Here is a 15,494-nt window from a genome sequence, read left to right as displayed (position 1 = left end):
TGGTATTGTCGTTTTAAAATGTAAAATTTAGTTTAAAAGCTGTTTGTTTGGGGTTAGTGCTTGGGTGAAAAGGTGCTCCGTTTGAGTTGAAACCTGCTTGTATAGAAACGTGCATACTTGCTTTAAAAGCTGCCTAGGAAGTGTTCAGACCAGCGCCGATCAGCTGTTAGGTGGGGAGAGGGGAGGGGAAAGGAGCAGGAGCAGAGAAGAGCAGAAAATGGCTGCCATCTGCTGACTACCTGCTGGCTTTTAGCTGTTTAGGGCTCTTTTTTTTGGCTGTTCTGGAGTCTACCAAGGCACTGTGAAGAGCAAGGCTCAGTCTACAGTACCTGGTAAGTGACTTTCCTTTAAGTTTTTTAAAGTTTCTGACCTCCCCCCCCCCATAAAAATGCATTAATTAATTTTCAATGCATTTCTATGGGAAATTTGGATTCAACTTGCAAACTTTTCAACTAGTTCTGGGCATCTAATAGAGAATGTATTTCCAAAGGGTGTTGCAGCAAGGAAACTAACTGTGCCTCGTGACTTCTAACTGGATTACAGTTTCTGCTTCCTGATTTCAGCTACTGTAGTTTATATTAATTTTTTTTTTTTTTGGCTCATCAAGAACATGGTTCATGGCTTTGTGTGGCCTAACCTGTTGTGCCTTGCATGCTATAAACGTTCAATTATGTCAGAAAATGGAGATTTGGTCTTATGCTGAGCATGTGCTACTGCTGGTGAATGGGATCAAAGCTTTGTGTTGCTGTTCTTTTGCATAACCTAAAGTAAATAAGGAAAACCAGCTGTTAAATAGTTTAATTCCACTATTTATCCTCTACACAACTAAAAGGGACCTCTCAATGCAGTGCCAAATCAGACAAACCATTTCTAACTTAATATAGGCTTGAGCTGTAGCTGGGCAGAGTTACACAACAAACAATTCTGTCATTGAGACATTTCTATAAGCATGGGGGGAGGTGGATAAAAGAAATGTAAAATATAGGTAGAGTGGTATAGGTCTTCTCACTGGCTGATAATTGTCTATATTAATGCCACTGTTGACTGCTGTTTACTTTACATGGTTCAGATGTTATTCGGTTATAGTTTATTAATATTTTATTACACTATTTGGTTCAGAATATATTTTCCCTGTGTTCCTCCTCTAAAACTTAGGTGCGTCTTAAGGTCAGGTGCATCTTATGAAGCAAAAAATACGGTACTTGAAAAGATCCTTTGCCCAAACCCATTATATTGGATAGCTTCTGGCCAGTCTTTAGAAGTTGCAGAAGTATGTACTAACCTCAAACGTCTATGAGATCCTTGATGAAAGAGATTATCTAGATACATCTCAGTCTGGCTTCATCCCTGGTTATGGGATAGTTATGGTTTTATTGACTTGATGATCAATCTACACTGAGAACTGGCCAGGGCAAGGGTGTTCTATGGTTTTCCCAGACCTCTTGACAGCTTTTAATACAATTAGTAATGTTTTTTCTCTTCTTGGCTGCATTTGTCTTGACTGACTCTGATCTCTCCTGGAAGGGTGTATTCAGAAGGTAGTGCTGGGACCTTTTTGTTTAATACTGTGGCTGTTGGCCTGTGGGATCCATCTGGGTTCTGTCTTGTCTGCCATGCATTTAACCTCACATGAAAAGCTGGATTTTGGGTCTCAGTGCCACCAGTATGCTGTTGAAACCCAGCTTTGTCTCCTCTTCCTTCAATAGGCAGACATTTAGTTTCTAAACCAGTGTCTGATTTAATAGTGGACTGGATGGTGGGGGACATGCTTTTGAACTGCTAGGTTGGCAGGAGCTGGGACAAGCGGCGGGAGCTCACTCTGTTGCGTGGATTCGATCTTACGACTGCTGGACTTCTGACCTTGCAGCACAGAGGCTTCTACGGTTTAACCCGCTGCGCCACCATGTCCCTAAGAAAGGATACTCCTTGTCATTTTAAAGGTGAACAGTTTAAGGGCAGGTTGTGGTCTGTAAAGTTCTATATAGTTGTATGCTGGAGCTATCTGAAGGCCCATGTTATCTCATCTGAGCTTGTCAGGGTTCTGGGATCTTTGGGGGAGGTCCTTTGTCTTACCACTCTCACAGGGACATTTGGTGATGGGCCCTCTTGGTGTTTGGTGGAGCTCTCTGTGAAGGGAGACTAAACTTGCTCCTTGCAGTTGCCCTTTCTCAGGCAAGCAAATATTTTTTTAGACAGGCTGTTGACAATTGACAGTCTACTAATGAATGGACATTCGCAGAAGGAAGGTGCTATGTATTTTAAATTGTCTTTCTTTAATTTAGTAAAGATAAAGGTTCCCCTTGACATATAGTCCAGCCGTGTCCGACTCTAGGATGCGGTGCTTATCGCCATTTCCAAGCCGTAGAGCCAGCGTTTGTCTGATGACAGTTTCCGTGGTCACGTGGCCAGCACGACTAGACATGGAACGCCATTACCTTCCCACTGTGGTGGTACCTATTTATCTACTCGCATTTACATGCTTTCAAACTGCTAGGTTGGTAAGGAGCTGGGAGAAGTGACGGGAACTCACTCCATTGCATGGATTCGCTGTTACAACTGCTGGTCTTCCAACCCTGCAGCACAGAGGCTTCTGCATTTTAACCCGCAGTGCTACCACGTTCCTTTTCTTTAATTTAGTAATGTTTTAATAACTAAAGTTTTTGTTTTAATTGTATTTTTCAAAATGCAGTGGATGAACTATTGATGCAGTCTATACCACATAAGGTTGATGATGTCAGCAGCAGCAAAATTTGGGAAATTAAAAATTTCTGCCTTCTGTGGGGTAAAAGGAACTGTGGGACAGGAGTGAGAAGTTTTTAATTACTGAAAATTTCTACCATCCAGTTTTAGTAATTAGAGACTCGCTCCTCGTTTCCCGTGGCTTCTGCAGCTTTCTTATGACATGGGAATCTTGGGAACTTCAGGACATAAGTCAGAAATGCTTAATTTCTTTTTTAAAATGCTGCTGCTAACATCAGCCTTATGAGTGCAGTTTACACCAATAGTTCAGCCATTATTACCTCGAGTTGTTTTGAGTCTCATTTTGGGCTGAATATTCGAATGTAAATCTGGTGAATAGCTAGTTGTGGGCAACATTTACTTGCAGGATGTAAAGGATTGAATATTACCTGTTCTACATGGACTCTCCTTGTTACTGTCTACTTCTTTTCTGCTTCTATAATAGGAATATGTACAACTGTTCTAGCGGCTCAAGGCAACAGTGTTGAAAGCACAGCTTCTTAGGGAAGGATACTGGGTGGGGTGGAATTTGACTAACCAATGAAAGCACTGGCTACAGGTCTCTGATTACAAATGAATAATACACCATTATTACCATGTTACTTTGCTTCTTCACGTGTATTAAATAGCTTCATAATAGCTACTAATGGCTAACTGCTTGACATTAGCTAACACTAATACTCCATCAAAGATGTCTAGACTAAATGGTGTTAAAACCGAAGCAATATTTAAAGTTACACTAATTTTTATTCAATTAGAGAGCATTTTAGAAGAAACAGATCTTTATTTCCTGTGTATATATTTAGAAGAGACTTGTTCTATTGAAATATGGATACGTGTGGGTGTGGATGCTTTCTTTTTTTTCTTCCTTGCAGTTTTTACATGAATAGTGTATGAGAAGAAAGATAAAGAACATGTACTGCAATGCTTGAAGTAATGTGGTTGTATGATCCTTTTAAAAAAATCTGTCTGCTCAAGAGTGAAGTGTGCATATGCCGAGTGATGCTGCTACTCAAGGAAAGACAAAGGCACTCTTTATTGCTCGAATATATAGTCTAATCCAACCCAGATTTTATTTTAAAAAATTTCACTTCTGCAATCTGTTTAGCAAAATAAATCTTCACTATTTTATGTTTTGCTTTTGGTAATGGTCTGAGCAAGCCAAAGGCAGGGATTTGATGATATTGCTGAATTCTTTATTCTTGTTGATTTTTGCTGTTTTGGCTTGACTAGACTTTTTCAAGATTTTTTTACAACATTCCTTGCATCCAAGTGAGAGTGTGACACAGTGCAGGCTTTTTGTGTCACTATTTCTGTAATTTGTGCAGTTTTCCTCTCTGCAAAACTAGCTTCCTTTCACTTTGAGAAGCAAAGCATATACATTCAAGCACAAAAGGACAGGCTGATAAACAATGCCTTTGGTGCTTCTGATCTCTAAATGTCCATGAAACACAGCAGTCATTACAGTTTTGTACAATTTGTTGTCACATGCATTAAAACATTGCTTTGCATTATTATTTGCGCAGTTATGTTTATCTTGTGTGAAAGAGTTGCTCTTTTTCTCCTTCTCTTGTTGAGAGCACCGCAAAGTACTTTGCCCTCTTCTGATTCCTCATCCTCCCATGGAAGAAGGAGACAAATAATGATTTAGGTGCATAGCTATCCCACAGCCAGTACTTTGTTCTGGGCTTTGTGGCAAGCTGATTATGGAAACACAAAATGCATGCACTTTGGTTTATACTACTTTTTATTCATCAAATATTTAAAGATCTAGGATGTTGGACTGGGACTTTTTTCAGTCCGGCTTCTCATCCTTATCAAACCATGAAGCTCGTTTGGTAGCCATGAACCATATATACTGCCTTGATGTTGCTGGACTAAAGGCAGATATAAATGTACAGCACTAGCAATTGGATTGCTGACTGACACAGCAGCCAGCAATTCTGACATCTTCTATCCTTTTACCTTTCCCCTCACCAATGAAGGTACACTATTTGGCTGGATCTTTATAGAAGGCAGTGGAAGGATATTTACTTGTGTGATGGACTTTTACCATGATGGTTTCATTCATTTTTTATTAGCTTTTTTGCTAGTTTTGTTGAATTTCAATTGGAAGTAAATATTTTATTATTTATATATTGGTTGTCGCTAGAAGTCACATTGTGTTATTCTGGTAAAATAGATACTAGACCATTGCCCTGCCTTTCTTTGCCTGTGTATGCAGAGAGGCTAAAAACATCAGGATCCCTTTGCATGCCGGGCTAAACCTGTGATGCAGTTTGGGTGTACTTTTTGTTCCTGGTCCATGAGCTAAAGTTGAGAAAAGCCAAGGGTTGACATACGGAAATGCAAAGGAACTGATGAAATATAGACAAATGTTATTTTGATATATAGGGCATAAATATATATTTTCTTTTACATCTGATTCCACTGTAAATTGTGCATTCTTCCTCTGCTTTTATAATATGTTGCTCCATTGAAAAGATAACAGTGAATTCTTTTACAACTTCTGGTAATCGTGTCTACAGGAATACTGTAGACACAACTGCATGCTGATTTTTGATGGCTCAAAACTCCTAGGATAAAATAAAAACAAACAGACTCGGTCTGGACAGCGAGTAAACAGATTTGGGATAAATACATGAGATGCCTTCGAACTTGGATGGAAGAAGCACTTTTTAAAAAGTCCATGTCAGCCATACCACAATAATACTAAAACAAGAAGGAGTTGCAAAGAAGAAAGTGTGAAAGGTTAAGCTCTTACTTGTTGCAAAGTGCATGTCTCATGTATGCATTATCACACTTTTTTTGTAATGGTCAGTGTTATCTATATTGTGTACTGTTTACATGTTTGAGCTCTTGTTTGGATTTTACTTGGTGATTTGATATTAATTTTTAATGCGAAAGCACTTAGCATTAGGAGTTTGACATTTTGTCTGACCTTAATCACCAGGAGGATCATGAGAGGTTTATTCAGTGGGAAGAGAACTGTTATAGCTCTGACAAAAATGATGGGAAATAAGTAAACAGCCTTTTAAATCTTCTCTAGAAATCAATAGAGTTTAAAGATGATGGACACTGGTGTATTTGTTTTCTTTCTTTTCTTTCTTTTTTATTTTGCTGCTTAAGGACTTCAGCCTTTTACGGGAAATGTTTTCTAGAAGTGTCAGCATTTTTTTCCCTGAGCACAATGAATCATTGCTCCAAATAGAACACTCTGCATAGGACATTTCATCATTTATTACAGTGATGATGTTGTAAGAGACTTATTGTGGTAATGCAGTTGATGTTTTGCAATTTAGTGCTTGAGAGAGAGAATACGATATAGGCTTGTCTAAACTCTAATTGTAGCAGCAGGCACTTTCTTTGTAAAATATAAATGGAGAGGTGGGTGGTTTTCATTCTCCTGTTGAAATGCTTTTTTTTCTTCTGTCCCCCTCCTCCATCTCTCCTCAGTCAGATTTTCTTAAGGTCAGTGGGAGCTTGCAAAAATGACAGTTGTCAACGTCATTTAATAATGAAAGGTAATAGTTCTGGAGTAATTGAATCAGCGGTCTTTTTTGGAAAAGGTACAGATTTTAAATTGCCAGATAACAATGTATAAATATATATTGTTCTCATGAATGATTTATTTGACATTAAGCACATGCAGAATTTAGTAGTGTATCCACAAACAACTATGTTCAGACCTGAGTACTCCTGCACTGATTTACATCATCCAACACACTATATGTTTGTAGTAGCCTGTTCCATATTTGCTTAGAATTGCCAGGATCTATATGGGTTTTTTAAAATCATACATGATTGGTGTTAAATAGTAATTTAAAGCTTCAGAGATTGCCATATACCACTATTTACTTTTTTTTACAAAAAGATTGTCAGCTAGAATGGAAGCAACTCTAATCTTATGCTAATACCTACATTTCCCACATTGATCTCTGAATGCTGCTAATTCTTACTTACCATATTTAGTCACTGTGAATTTCTGATGGGGTACTTTGGCTATTGACTATTTTTATTTCTGTGCCAGAATTCTTCCATATGTATTCAGTGGATTTTTTAAAATCATCATCCACATGACATGAATAATAATGGGAATAATATGAAATAGTCTGGCCCTGCTGTTAGCTGTTTGTTGGTCAGTGGATTGGGGCTTATGTGACAGTAAAATAAAATTAAGGTTTTGACCTTAAAGGGTGTTCTGTAGACAATGAATGTGGGATTATTTTTAAGCAAAGTAGTTAGATTTGTTTCAACATGTTGTTTTTGCAAACCTTGTATTACGTAAGTCTTTGTAGGATCTTTGCTGTATTTATGCTTGTTTTATTAGCCACTTGGTCATCAGTACTGAGAAAAACTGAATATAATTTTTGTTTATAAGTATATAAATAGTAATAAATAAATAGCATTATGGTTTGATAATTTCTGGAAGTGGGATTTTGTTGTTAGTTGTGCATAGGGGAGACTTTTTATTCATTCATTCATTCATTCATTTGCATTTGTCTTCTGCTCATATAGTGCCGAAGTACTACTCTGTGTGGCTAATTGAAAACACAACTATCCACCCTAGCCCACAAAGACATAAACAATGACATACAGACCAAAGCAGAAATAATTCAGAATATAAAATAAACCTAGAGGCAATAGCCAATCAAGACCAATATTCAATTTATGGTTCCACAAGGATGTCAAAGGGGTAAGATGTTTCTGAAGGCCTCCTGAAACACTCTTCTGCTTAGTTTTAGGAGCCTTTTCCTCTTTTTTTTAATTTTAATTTTAACTATAACATAAACATAAAATACTAAACTAAAATACAAATTAACTGTGTTCCCCACCACCATAAACAGGATCTCTTGCAATAATCCTCTTCTTCCTCCATCTATATTCTTCTTCTTTTATCGTCCTCTTCTCCAGATATGCATTGATTCTTGATTTGGAGCTTTCCCTTTTCCTCTTGTTAACAAATATTCCAAAAATCTACCCCATATACTCGTATCATAAAAATTATTCTTTTTCGTCTCTCCTTCCTTAACCTTTAAGTTACAAGTTAACTTATCATTTATAGCTATATTCCATATTTCATTATACCATTCTTCCATTTGAAATTCAGATTTTGATTTCCAGTGTCTAGCTATTATTAATCTAGCTGCTGTTAATAAATTGGTAATCAATTCTTTAGTCATCTTATCATATTCCACATTCTCAAGTATTGATAACAAAGCAATCTCAGGATTAAATTCTATTATCTTTTTCACATGTGTCATTTAGTTATTAAAGATTAGTTTCCGAAATCTTTGTGCTTTTTCACATTCCCACCACATATGAAAGTATGTACCAGTTTCCTTCTCACATTTCCAACAGACATTCAGATGACTAGCGTTCATTTTATTCAATTTTGTTGGTGTTAAATACCATCCTAAACCCAATTTGAAAAAAAATTCTCTTATTCTCACTGACATAAATCAAAACCCTCATTTTCCACATCTTCCTCCGTTCTTAGGAGGAAGTCTTCCTTAGTCTTGTTCCCACACTAGCTTCAATCCTTCTTTCTCCCTCTCTTCTTTTAAGTCAAGTAGGCATCTATAAATTTTACTCACGGCACCCTTTACTGAATCAGTCATCTGGATATCTTCATATGATAATAGAAATTGTTCATACTGTACTTTGTATATTTTCTACCTTTTTTGTTTCTTTACCCATTCATTATTCCATCTTTCTAATTGCATATAATTCAACCATGAAATATTCTTATTCTGAAAGATTTGTTCCATTTGATCTTTCGATCTCATTTTATACAACCAGTCTTTTAATCTAAGCCTTTTCCTCTTTGAAAAGGGAAAACTTGCTGACTACAGCTTCTGATCAGTAGCAGGGGTTGTCTGTGCTGGAGCAGGGGAGCTGCACTGCCAGCCCGTAGGACAAGCTGGCAGCATAACACCTTGCTGATTATCTGGTGAAAAAGGCTAGCTTTGAAGTGTGTGAGGCATCCTTTTATGTTTGGAACCAGGATCTGCGCCCTGTAACCTGGTGACATTGCATAATGCAGGAGCAGGCTTTTACATTTTAGATACTAACTAAAATGATGCCTCCATATGACACATAGCAGATATCATTGCGATGTGTACATTACTGTTTTGTATACTGGAGTTTCTCCACATTTTTATGCATCTGTTGGCACATAGTAAGAAACTGTGATCCACTCCAGATTTCTTTTCTTCTGTGGAGATTTAGTAGAATTTTTTGAAATTTTTGATAATTGAACCAATGACCACTGATCCACCCAAGCACTTCTTTTCTAGGCAAAAGAAAAACCAAACTAAAAGTGGTACAGTGAAGGGAGCTGAGTCAGCCATAGTGTTCCTTTAGTAACCAAAGTTGTGTTTCATAAAGACTTATATGAGCTAGCAGGTGGTTGAGTGTCTCCAGGGTGGATAGAAATAAATGTTTTTTAAAAATTAATTTGATTTAAATCACAATTTACATCACGATTTAAATAAAAAATATTTTTAATTTAAATGGTCAAAAATGATTTTAAAAAAATTTAAGTCATGATTTAAATCAAATCTACCTTGAGTATCTCTAGCCATTTACATATCTATATAGAACTTTCCTTTCTTCTCTGTGGAAACCAAGGAGACACATCTTAAAATCCCTTGCATGTTTACTCCAGGTCTGAGTAGTGATGGAAAGGGGCAAGGGGAGGGACACATCATTTCTGAGAAGGAATTTTCCATCCTAAGAAAGCTTTTAATGAGATTATTCTTTGTCCACCTTGCTTTTTCTTTGTGTGTAGAACAAAGTCTTTGATGTACAATTTCAGTGCTGCCTCTTTTTGGCAAATTGCACTTTGCTACTGATGACATTTTAATCCACTGGAATTTTATATTGTAATGTGGCCAAGGATGAAAAGTGGTGCCTAGATATATAACTATATTTCTTTATTGGTTAACATATATTACATGGGTAGCACAGAGTTGTTTTTATTCCTAAGAGAATATATATTTCTTTTTTATAATTCTTATAATTCTTTTTTGTTCCTATAGGTCTCCAGGAGCAGTGATTTTCTTTGTATAGGCTTGGAGAGAGCCAGCCCCCCCCCAATGTGTATATATATATATAAAGAGGCAAAAAAGAAAGAAAAGGAAATTATTACTTTTTTTAAAAAAGCTCCTTGAATATGTGGGAAATCAAATCAGGAAGTCATAGTTAATAATAGTTTTTAGTTATATTTAGGGTTGATTTGATTTAAATCATGGTTTAAATTTAAAAATTGGATTTTTTTTTACTATTTAAATTTTTAAAAATGATTTTTAATTTATATCATATTTTCAATCAAAAGCATTTTTTAAAAATCATTGATTCTTCATCGTGGTCTTCTGTGAATGCACACAAAGGGTTAATACCAGCGCCAGCGTTGGGCCTCTCGGAACGTTTTCTAGCTGCAAGAGAAAAGTAACAATGTTTAGGACTACCCCTACTGCGCACGCCCAGCCTAACCGTCCCTCAGTTCCATTTTTCCGCCTAGCGGTTTGGAGCCTCTCGTCTTAGCTGCGTTTATTGCTGCGTTATTGCGATCTATCTGATTTTTGGCTTTGACCTTTGCTTCGCTCACGGACTACCCTAGCGCTTTTTCCCTTCAACTTGACGACCCGGTGTATATTCTGGCTTACTCGGACTGTGTTTGGACTGCTCTGCCTTATCCTTGGACTTGTCGTTTCGGTTTCCTTACTACCCTATGTCCCCTTCAGGGCCGTTCAGCAGGTGTGTGGTGTGCGACCGCAAAATCCCCCATCAAGACGGCCACGATACTTGCCTGTATTGTTTGGGCGAGTCGCACAATCCCAAAGCTTGCCCACACTGCAAAGCCTTCACTAAGGCCGCTCTCAAGGCTCGCCAACAGCGCCTTAAACTTCATCTGTGGGAGTCAACGTTGTCTTCCACGGCGCCCTCTGAGGGGGAAATGGCTTCCACTTCTCGAGCAGCTCCTGTTCACTCAGTCGTCTCCAAAGTTTCCAAAATGTCGAAGAAATCCGCGTCGTCGAAATCGGCCGCTCCTGCTTCACCCGAGCCTCCGGCTCCGAAAGCTAAGCCGTCGAAATCGTCCAAAGCTAAGGCGGCCGCCCAGCTTAAAATGACATCTATTCCACTTTCTCCGAGCTCGGGTTCCATCCCATCGCCAATTCTTGAGGAGTTGTCGAGGCGCTTCGGGGCCTCGGCCGAGGCACCCGCACCTCCTCCTGCTCGACGTACTGAAGTGATACCGCCTTCGGGAAGGTCTTCCCCGACGCCGAGCCAGTTAGTCGCCGTCACTACTGGCCTCGCTTCTGCCCCACATAGCCCTTTTCCTGCGGGCCAGGGGTCGCCTCCCGTGTCGATCTCGTCCGTACACTCGGACTCGAGATCTCCTCGAGAGAAGATACCTCGATCACCTGTGCGCTCGAGGTCTAAATCTCCTCGAGGCAAACGTTCTCGCACGGAGAAGCATGGCTCCCCGAGTCGGTCCCCGTCCTCCGGCCGCTCGAGGTCGAAGTCTCCTCGACAGAAACGATCGAAGAAGAGGCATCGAGCTTCCACTCAGTCCGACTCTAGCGATCGCTCGGACTCGAAATCCTCTAAGCGTAAACGCTCTAAGAAGAAGCACCATTCTCATCGACGTCGTACCAAGCACCGACGTCGGTCCTCTTCTTCCCGTTCGGCGGATTCCGACCGCCCTAAGCGTCGTAAGCACCATCGACGTCGACGCGGCCGTTCGCGGTCTCCTCCTTCGTCGTCGACATCCGCCTCTCGAGACCGGTACCGCAAAAAGATCCGGTACATATATGTCTCTTCTTCTTCGGAGTCGACCCGACCTCGACGCCGACGCCGGGCCATTCGAGCCAAAGACCACCCTCTTCCGGTACCGGTTGCCCCTCCACCGCAACCGGCCCCTCCCACCTCGGCACCGACCGTGGTCCCCGTTCGACCCCCGACAACGCAGGTCGACGTCGAGAAGCCCCCTCCAAGGAAGAAGAGGGACGTCTTCTCCTCTGATCCAGATGAGGTGTCCACGGAGCGGTCTTCTGACTCCGATCAGGAGCCACCCCCACCCTTACCACCGCATGATTTACCTCCGGGTGATCTGGTGCTTTCCGATACTGGCGATACTCACGCTCCTTCTCCATCTGAGGATTTTTCTTCTTACTCTCAGATGATGTCCAGGCTTGCCAAGACGCTTAAATTGGACTTGAATCTCCCTTCCCCTCCGGGAGAGGACTTGTTCTTTGGAGACATAAAACGAGACAGTACCGCTCCCCCCAGTATAGCCTTTGTGCCTGTAGTTATGGAGGCCATCAAGGAATTCTGGGCTCAGCCTGCGGCTACACCTAATGTCCCTCGTCGCACAGAACACTTCTACAAGATTCATGGGGCCGATACTCATTTTCTGCTCAAGCATCCCATTCCAAACTCACTCATTGTTGAAACAAGCTGTTCAAGGCCTTCGGCCAAGGCTCATGTTACTCCAGTCGACAAGGAGGGTAAAAAGCTGGAACTCATCGGCAGGAAAATCTACTCCCTTGTCACCTTGCTACTTCGAGTCATAAATTATCAAACTGTTTTGGGAGCTTATCACAAACAATTGTGGCTCAAACTTTTGCCTGGGTTGAAAATGATACCTGAAGACACCAGGCAAGCTTTTCTTAACTCATATGAGGAAGCTCAGACGGTATCCAAGTATGAACGTCTTTCCATCAGACATGCAGCAGAAATCTCTGCCAGAGTCCTCATGTCTGCCATCTCTATCCGGCGCCATGCTTGGCTCCGTTCTGCGGACATAATGGAGGACGTCAAATCAAAAGTTGAAAGCCTCGCCTTCGACGCTACCGGGCTGTTCAACGAAAAGACCGACTCCCATTTGGAGGACCTTCATAAGGCTAAGAGAACTGCTAAGTCTTATTCTGTTCAGACTCAATCTAGACAGCGACGCCCTCAATGGCGTAAATCTTATGGACAGTATCAATCGTCCCAACAATACCGTCCTTACAAACACCTTCCTCAGCAGCGCTCTGGCCAGTCCTCTTCTTCTGTCCAGGGCTATCAGGGATACCGCCCTCGTCCGCCCCATCGCCGCCAACCTTTTAAGCCACCTGGCAGAAAACAAAAACAGTATCTTTGACTTTCGGCCCCCCGTTTTCACCCACTCACCACCTACCACCCGCCTTCAACCGTTTCTTCACAACTGGTCTGTCATCACAAACGACACTTGGGCTCTAAAAATTATTCAGCACGGTTACCAGCTGGAGTTTATAAGATCTCCTCCGCTAGGTTTCATAACTCATTCTCCCTTCGACTCCTCGCTAGAGGAAGAAATATCATCTCTCTTAGAAAAAGAGGCCATCTCTACAGTACCACCTCACGACGTACAATGCGGGTTTTACTCCCGCTACTTCGCCGTCTCAAAAAGCGGAGGAGGCATAAGACCCATCCTCGATCTAAGACTCCTCAATACTTACCTGCGACCCAGACGGTTTCGGATGCTTACCTTAGAGTCCATCATGCACTTGCTGAAAAAGAGCAACTGGTTCGTCCTTATAGATCTAAAGGACGCATACTTTCACGTCACTATTCACCCCGACCACCGCAGGTTCCTTCGGTTCATCTTTCAGGACACGGTCTACGAATTCCAGGCCCTGCCATTCGGTCTGTCCACAGCTCCCCGGACCTTCACCAAGGTTATGGCTCCGGTGGCGGCTTACCTTCGTCTCAGGGGCATTCACGTTTACCCTTACCTGGACGATTGGCTCGTAGTCTCCACCTCGAGAAGGCAATCCCTGAAAGACACAAGATTCATTCTGTATCTTCTTTCCAATCTCGGTCTCACTGTCAACAATCAGAAATCCCGGCTCATTCCCTCCAAGACAGTTCAATACATAGGGGTCTGCTTGGACGCTGTAAAGGGTCGAGTCTTTCTTCCCCCGGAAAGAATACACAAGATTCGACGAGCCATCAGGAAATTTTTCCCCGGTGCTCGGGTGACAGCCCACCATGCCCAGCACCTCCTCGGCCTGATGTCTTCTACGACGCCGGCGCTAGCGCACGCTCGCCTCAAACTCCGGTCGCTCCAATCTTGGTTTCTCACCCTTTTCGACCCCATGATCGACAGTCAAAGGAAACGACTTCGTGTCACCCCGGAGCTCACCAGACAACTCCAGTGGTGGATGTACACACCCCATCTCACGGTTGGCCGGCCCTTTCGTCCACTCCGTCTCACCGTTCAAGTTACAACGGACGCCAGTCCGTCCGGCTGGGGGGCGCACTGCGGGCGCCGCACCATTCACGCCCTCTGGACGCCTCAAGAAGCCATGTTCCACATCAATTACCTGGAACTGCTGGCGGTTATCAAGGCCTTCAAGTCCTTCCTCCCTCTCCTCCGCGGCCGCGGAGTTCAGCTAGTGACGGACAACACTACCACAATGCACTATGTCAACAAGCAGGGAGGAACCCGCTCTCATTCACTCCTGTATCTCTCCATCCTCCTTTGGGAATGGTGTTACCGTCATCATATCTACCCGGTGGCCATCCATGTAGCCACGGAGGACAACACACTTGCCGACACTCTGAGCAGGCTTCACTATCAGACTCACGAATGGGAGTTGAACCCTCTGGTCTTCCAGGACCTTTGCAACCAGTGGGGGACCCCAGTGCTGGACGTGTTCGCATCCCCTCACAACGCAAAATGCTCCCGCTATGCCTCCCGGGCAGGTCTCGGTCACCACTCGCTCGGCGACGCATTCATGATTCCATGGAACCAGGGTCTCTTGTACATGTTTCCACCGATCCCGTTAATACAGAGATCCTTGATCAAACTCCGACGCTTGATGACTCCGGCCATCTTCATCGCACCCTTTTGGCCTCGCCAAGTGTGGTTTCCCACTCTAGTCAGCATGGCTGTGGACTCAGTAACCCTTCCAATGTGGCCAGACCTACTGACCCAGGAAGCAGGCAAAGTCCTTCACCCCGACCTCGACACGCTCCATCTGACGGCGTGGAGGATCGTCCAGAAATTCAGGAGGTCTTGACCAATGCCATCAAACCCTCCACGTCTCGCTTGTATGCCTACAAATGGAACAGCTTTCTGAAATTTACCCAGCAGAGGGATCTCACCTCCTCACCTGTGTCTCTTTCCACACTTCTGCAGTATCTCCGTTACCTGTTTGATTTCCACCTGTCTATCTCTACTATCAAGGTGTACCTGGCTGCGGTTGTCTTCTTTCAGCCCAGAGCTTCTCCCTCATCCCGCTTTTTCTCCCATCCTACCGTCAGGATGTTTTTGAGGGGTCTCTCTAACCTCCGACCTCCCGTTCGTCCTCCACTCCCTCAGTGGTCCCTCCATTTGGTTCTGCATGCCCTATCCAGACCCCCATTTGAACCTATGGCTACCTGTGACCTCAAAATGCTCTCTTTAAAAACGCTATTCCTAGTGGCTATCACCTCTGCTCGTCGAGCTAGCGAGTTGGCAGCTCTCCGCCATGACCAACCTTTTCTTCAGTTCTTTAAGGACAAGGTTATGCTTTACCTGGACGTCTCCTTTCTTCCTAAGGTGGTCTCCGACTTCCACGTCAACCAGCCACTTATTCTGCCGACTTTGTTTCCGTCTCCGACGACTGATGTTGAACGCATGCTCCACATGCTCGATGTTCGACGGTCCTTAGCTTTTTACGTATCCAGGACCAAAGACTTTCGCCTGGCCAACAGACTCTTCCTTTGCCACTTTGGCC

The 15,494-nt window shown here is 42.5% G+C and overlaps 1 protein-coding gene across 1 annotated transcript in view; it reads left to right on the top strand.

Moving 5' to 3' along the window:
* The window catches only part of RANBP17 (RAN binding protein 17), a 308,485-nt gene that overhangs the window by 108,620 nt on the left and 184,371 nt on the right, over window positions 1–15,494 (top strand). The gene's annotated exons all lie outside the window — the stretch shown is intronic.

This window comes from Pogona vitticeps, chromosome 1 (assembly GCF_051106095.1).
Source record: "Pogona vitticeps strain Pit_001003342236 chromosome 1, PviZW2.1, whole genome shotgun sequence".
In the NCBI taxonomy this organism is placed as follows: domain Eukaryota; kingdom Metazoa; phylum Chordata; class Lepidosauria; order Squamata; family Agamidae; genus Pogona; species Pogona vitticeps.
The sequence above is the reverse complement of the archived record's forward strand: the minus strand, read 5'-3'. Positions and strand labels throughout refer to the sequence as shown.